Below are 6,845 nucleotides of genomic sequence, written 5' to 3'. Positions count from 1 at the left end.
ACCACAAGAGCTTGGGCACGGGTATAAAAAGGGGCGCTCTCCAGGCAGTCAGGGCGATTCCATGCCACTCTGCCGACTATCGAGAGAAAGAGCCGCTGCAGCCCATTCTGCAGAAGCGGGAAGAGCCGCAGCACCTAGAAGCAAGAAGCGCGATTCCACGGAGGCGGGCGGCGCCTGGGAGGCGGGAAGAGCCGTAATACCTAAAAGAGCCATAACACTTAGGAACCTAAAAGAGCTGTTAACACAAAAAGAAAAATTTCCTGAGTAAACCGTCGAGAGAACAAGTCTCGGTGTTTGGTCGTTATTGTGGCCGGCCAGCAAAGGCCTACCACATCTACCCAACTCGCTAAGTTCCTACTGGTGGGTCGCTACCATGCCAGTCCCAAGCTTCAAACCCCTACGACCTTTGTGGTGCACCTCAAGCAAAGCCACACTATGCTGCCATACCTTTCTCTCTTGAACCCAAACGAACCGCAGAGTGAAGGAAAACGCAACACAAACTTAGTTCAGAAAACAAAGGTAATTCAGTCGCTGGGTACAACAAAATATCCTAACTTGTAAGCCTTATTAAATCTAAATCCTCCAGTGGCGAATCCTGACGGATCCACCATTGAAACTGGGAGACGCTTCTAATTACATCTTGTCATCACGCCATCCCTGTCCAAAAAGTCTAACTCTCTCCTGCCTCCTCTCTTCCCCTCTCCAACCCGGAAGTCCCTCCCACATGCACAGTGATTGGCTCCTTTATTCATTGGGTGATTGGTTCACAAGAACAGCATCAGGCCCATCCACAAGAGCCTGCAGCTCACCAAGTAGGTGAGGCTAGACAGCCTGTGAGCCTTAGGAGTCAGCCTTCTTAGCACTTCCCAGCATGGGTCACCATGACTGGTTTTTGACGTGGGTTCTAGGGATTCATTCAGTCTTCATGCTTGGATGGCTGAGTGATCCTCCTCATGACAGATGCGAAACAGAAAACTTCAAATATACTTCTTATCAAAGGCCAAACGGCACCTGCACATCCACCAACTTACCAATCACATGGATGTAGTTTTTTCCAACAATAGAGGCCTTAGACTGATGGCCACAATCTCACCGTAAATGTAATCAGATCCGATGTGTATTTGCTGGACCATTGCCCTGCCAGAGACTGTGGTAGGGGCTGGGTGTGTAGCTGTGAATAATAAAGTGCAGGGTATTGTCCAGTTGCCTCATTTGGCCCTTCAGACATATAAAAATATTTGTAATTAGTTTCATATTTAAATTTTGGCATGCCTAGAGCTGGTTCCAGGAAACAGAGCACATGGGTAAAGTAAAAGAAAGGATGAGGAAGTGACCAGAATGGAGGGTGGAGAATTGGCAGAGGCCAATTCTATTTGACAGACCTGGAGTTGGTTCTAGCTTTCTGACTGAATATTGAAGACAGAGGCAGATTTTATTTCTCCATTGACAATATTTTCTGCATTTGAAATCAATTTGGACATAAAATACTTCAGGATTAAAGCAGAATTTCCTACTTTACTCCTTCCTTAATTTTTAGCAGATACAAGGTATGCTATCGCTGGGGTGAGGGTCTTTTGGGATGGAACTGGGAATCTTAAAAGAGATAGAAGACTCAGAGATGTCCATGTCCATCATGAGTGCTAGGAACACAGATCTAGAAAGCACCATGAGTCTTTAGCCTGGTCAAACCCTGAGGATTTCAACACAGAGACGTTTACAGAAAGGTTAACTGTGACGAAGCCCAATGGTAAAGATTTCCTCTAAAGGAATGAGTGATGTTTACTCAGACAGGAACATGATGGTGCCAGAGAATAGGTTCTACGTCAGGACACATCTCTGGTCTTGGTTTCTAAAAGCACATGGGATTTATTTCACTGAGCAAGTGTTTGCTAAGCAGTAGTAGTGTGTGGGGTTGAGAGACACACACACCCACCCCACCTGAGCATGAATTTCAGGTACTGACATACTTGAGTTAGATCCCAATTCCAGTTACATTTTGTCACCTCTACAAGGTCAAGAATCGTGCTTTGTTATTTCCTGTCTCACTATGTCCCCAGAGGACATGGAGTGTGTCACCTAGAATTCCATTTTTATTGAGCTTAGCTTAGGGGACAATCTTACAGGGGAGATAGGAGGAGAGAAGAGAGAGAGGTTGCAATATGGGTTCCATCACCCTCCTCTCACCCTTTCACTATTCTTTCAACGGTTTGTTTGGTTTGTTTTTTTCTACAGATATACTTTCCTGTTTTTTGGCTAGCCCCGGGTGCCTCAATGGCCTTCGCTCTCTTCACTCTGCCCAATACCTCTGAAAACATTGAGCAGTCTCTTTCCTGTTCTCAGCTAAGCGTGCTAAGTGTTCCTTTTAACAAGGAACACTGCTTGAGTCTGCATAGCAAATGGAAATCACAGTTACCATGAGGCCAAAGGTGACTAGATGGACGAGACTAATAGCCTCGTGTTCTTATGCCGTACACTGTGATCAATACCGAGGTATTCATTGCCCATTGTGTTAAATGCCCATGTTTACATTAAAAATGCCCAAGTCCTTTCGTACGACAAAGCCTACAACCCACAGGATGAATAGAGTAGACTCCATAGTATACTCTCTCCAAAGCGTGGCCTTCTTCACTCCGACCTCCTCATGCGTAGACCATGTGCCCAATCTCTGCTTATCCATCTAGTGTAATACCCATCCATGCTGGAGTCATAACCACACTGGAAAAGTACATTAGAGGCTACTGAGGAAAAAAAAAAACCTAAAATATACACAGGGTCATTTAAATGTGTTGAATTTTAGCAATCTGTGACATTATCCCTAAGGAGATGGTCGCCCACTGAGGTAGGCATGGCTCCCCGCTACTGTATATTCAGTTTTTCAGAGCTTTTTTGTGACATTATGCTTTCAGGAGTATTTTTAAGGGAAATTTCATACTTAAGTGTTTACAAAGAGAAGAAATAGCTTAAAGGACTTCACACTTGAGAGGTAATGAAATTGTGCGTGCGCGCATGTGTGTGTGTGTGTGTGTGTGTGTGTGTGTATGAAGAAAAACATTTCTCTGCAGTTAAGATGAGAGGTAATGAAAGTGTGTGTGTGTGTGTGTGTGTGTGTGTGTGTGAATGAAGAAAAATATTTCTCTGCAATTAAGATGGTTATATACTTCTTTATATGTGCTTCCACACATGGCTACCTGTAAAGTGGTTCAGTTTCCTCACACAGACAGGGAAATGTCAGATTGACAATCCCAGAGGATCACTGTGTCTGCTCTCGTATGGATGGAGAGCAGTTTATTGTGGAACTGGTATGTACCTGCTGTGGGAAAGCTGCACCTCGGGGGCAGGGCTTTCCTTTGGCTTATTTTCTTCTGTCTGTCTGTCTGTGTTTGCTTCTGGCCCATTGCTCTTCTTCTTTATATGTCTTGTCAGGTGGGTTTGGGTGCGCTAATATAGACCCATGCCTTCAAAATCCCCCTGATGTCAACAATACCCAGATCTTCACTTCTGTCACTTCGCAAGCTGCTGCTGATCTAATTGTTCCACTTCTTCTTGCTCTTGGTCTCCACATTGCTTCATTCACATGTTCTGACAGAATTACCCCCTTAAAAAAATTTACCCATACCTCTCTCCACACAGGCACCACCTAGCTCTAAGCTGTTAACTCCCTGGATTATTGCAAATAGCAGTCTTAATGCCAAATGGATTTTTCCAAACTGAAATGTAATGAGCCACACTCTATCTTTTCATGTCTCCCAGTGTGCTTGGCCCAGGGAGTGGCACTCTTAGGAGGTGTGGCCTTGTTAGAGGAAGTGTGTCGCTGTGGGAGTGGGCTTTGAGACCTTCCTCCTAGCCCTGTGGGAGCCCGTCTTCTGTTTGCCATCGGAACAAGATTCCACTCCTCCCACACCATGCCTGCCTGGATGCTGCCATGATGCTCCTGCCTTGATGATAATGGACTGAATCTCTGAACCTGTAAGCCAGCCCCAATGAAATGTTGTCCTTATGAGAGTTTTCTTGGTCGTGGAAACTCCCCATCCATTCACCAGTCTGGCTTCTGTTTATTCTCTGCATTTGGCCTTTTACTTAGGATTCTACTCTTGTGTTCTGTTTCCAGGAAAGTGTCTATCACATTGTTTTATACAGATAATACAGGTTGCTTTTAAAAAAAGACACCAATCAATAAAGGGCTTGCCTTCCCCAGACCCCCCAAGTGGGATGGTGTAACTAGATCTCTGGTTTTACTTCTGTTCCAAGGTGGTGCTGCATCAGTCCAGGAGCTCTTGGCACACAGGCAAGTATTCTTATTGCTAGGTCCTCCATCCAGTATTTAGAGCATGGCTTAGCAGACCCAGATATAGAATTTCCTTCTCATCCTCTAATTGGCCCAGCTTCGAAAGACTTGAGTTTTTATGAGATAAGGACCCCTTCCTGTTCCAAAAGTCGGTGACTCTATTGCTCCGGATGGCTGTTATCTGTGGTGGTGGAGAGTGCCCAGTCTGGATTTAAAGTCCGGGCCTGTGGCAGCTGTGTGGTGACACACATTTGCTCAGCTTTCCCGGCCTCAAGGCCTCACCTGGAAAACAGAAATGGTGGCTCTCACTGTTGCTACTGTGGGAGGCCAATGAAGTTAAGGCGCTTTCCCTTTCTCTTCCACCAGTTAAGACAGCCCTCCGTTTAAATGCTAGCTTCAGCATCTTCCTATCTGGCAGTCGTGGTGAACTGACTTTACCACAGAGTTCCCCAAATGAAGAGGATGCCTCGCTATCCTGTGCAGTTCTATGCACTAATCCAGGTAAAGTGTGCATACAGTAAGCGCTCACAACAGCTTGGTCACTTCTGTGGTGAAATAGAGAAATATGGTGGAGGAGAGGAGAGAAAACCTGGGAAGCGTCCGAACAGCTGCTCGTAACACCGGAGCCAGCCAACCTCACTGCTCTTTCTCAGGCCCTTTGCTCAGTGCTGGAAACACGTTCATTTCTTGGTATACCTCTCCGGATGGCAGTACCCCTCATCCACTTCCCACTTCCATCACCGCGCTCCGCTGCTCCTCCTGGCCCACCCGTTTCTCCCATCTTTGTTCCAGTTGCCCGTTGCTTCATAACTGACAGTCCTTTAAGCTGAGTGGCTTCCCACAGCCGTTACATCCAGTGCCTGAAGTGTGACTCAGGAAGGACAGGTCCGGGCACTTCTTCTTTGACTCACACGGAGTTCCTTTGGGCAGTGAGAGGGGAAAAGCCATTTTCCTGGCTGCTTGGCTTACTCCCATTGCTGCGCCCAGGATTCCTGGGCCTAGCTTGAACAGCGTCCCTTCCTCGAGGGCCTCTGCATGTGACGTGGGCTTGGCTCAGGATGTAGTCTTACTTCTTACTGGGCAGTTGGCTTCCTGAAGGTGAGAAGTGGAAGGTCTCCGGCCAGTAAGAGTTCTTTGTGGACTTAACCCAGACCCAGCGTGTGATCCACCAAGCCCAGTACTGGACAGATTCAAAGGGAGACAAACAGATACTTGATGGACAAACCATGTACCACTAATCTGTCACACTCATTTATCAAGTTCTGTTATTATTCTGACATAGGAGTTAAACGTTATTTTTAGAAAAATTCCCTTTGATTTTCTGAGGTTTTACTAATTCTTTGTAAATTAAAATCAGGGCCCATACTTACAGATTAATTTATATAATTAGTGTTACTTACTGAAGAGCTCAGGTGCTAGTGTGGTCTATTGGGGATTAGTCAATTATATCAACAAACAGTCACAAACCATATGCTGTAAAGAACTATATAGCATGAGCATATATGATAATGGAAATCCTATATGTCTGAAAGAATCAAGGAAAGTTTCCTGGAGGCGGAGGTATTTGCTCAGTGTGGGGACAGCACGCCAAAATGAAAGAGCATGTGAGCAAAAACTTAACGACATAACGGAAGAGTTCTGCGCTGTATCCAGAATGCCAGAGATGTTGTTTATCTTGTTTGAAAACATGCTGGAAACCCAGGCCTACTGGCTCAATAGTGGCATAAGAGTTACGGAGGTAGCCAAGTGCCTTCTCATTGGACTACTAGCTGTACAATGTGTGCATGTGCTAATTTTTATGTGAACACTAAAGAGAAATAGCAATTTAAGCAGATACATATGTAGCTATGTAGTATATTTTTCAGAGAATTTATTTAAATATCACAACCGACAAGCTAGCATATGCAAAACTGAAAAGGCTGTGTAGGGTCTCTCTCATTCAGCATGTGGAAATATTTTATGCTATCCTATAGGGTATGAGCTTTAAATCCCTTCATTTCTTAGGTTATTTTTACTTTATTTCTGTAATTGAAAAAATTAATTAGCAATGCCATCTAACAGCTCAGAGTGAAAAAAAATATTAGAAAGGCCTTTAATGAAAGAATGTTTCAAAGTATTTTTTAAGGAAAAGAAAGTTGCCTTGGAAATACAGGAAAGTATTTCTCTGGAGGAACACTATGCTATATATACCATTCTAGATGAAAAGTGCCTAAGAATATTATATAGAAGTGAGAATTTCACTTTTGATAGAAACTAATGAGTTCCCGCTAAAGAACATGGAACGGGGACTGGAGGGGTGGCTTGGAGCCTAAGAGCATATTGCTCTTACAGCGGACCAAAGTTCAGTTCCTTTACCCAGGTCATGCAGCTCACAATCCTCACAAAGCTCTCAGGAGCCCTGCAGCTCCTGCCCTGGGGCTTCAATGTCCTTTTCTGACCTCCACAGGTACTTCACTCATATTATGGACCCACACATACACACTCATATAAATAATAAAAATAGACACTAAGAAAAAATTTAACATGGGTACATGCTCCATTATGTTCATAGCAGCCTTAT

The 6,845-nt window shown here is 44.6% G+C and overlaps 1 long non-coding RNA gene across 1 annotated transcript; it reads right to left on the bottom strand.

Moving 5' to 3' along the window:
* Positions 1-2,907: 2,907 nt before the first annotated feature.
* LOC116094379 lies at positions 2,908-5,456 on the bottom strand. The gene is made up of 2 exons (XR_004120073.1): positions 4,982-5,456; positions 2,908-4,567 (listed from the first exon to the last, which is right to left on the bottom strand). It is a non-coding gene; the product is annotated as an uncharacterized LOC116094379 (long non-coding RNA).
* Positions 5,457-6,845: the final 1,389 nt, after the last annotated feature.

The sequence above is a fragment of the Mastomys coucha genome, unplaced genomic scaffold (genome assembly GCF_008632895.1).
Source record: "Mastomys coucha isolate ucsf_1 unplaced genomic scaffold, UCSF_Mcou_1 pScaffold16, whole genome shotgun sequence".
Classification (NCBI taxonomy): domain Eukaryota; kingdom Metazoa; phylum Chordata; class Mammalia; order Rodentia; family Muridae; genus Mastomys; species Mastomys coucha.
Note: the sequence above shows the minus strand (reverse complement) of the source record. Positions and strands in the feature narration are given on the sequence as shown.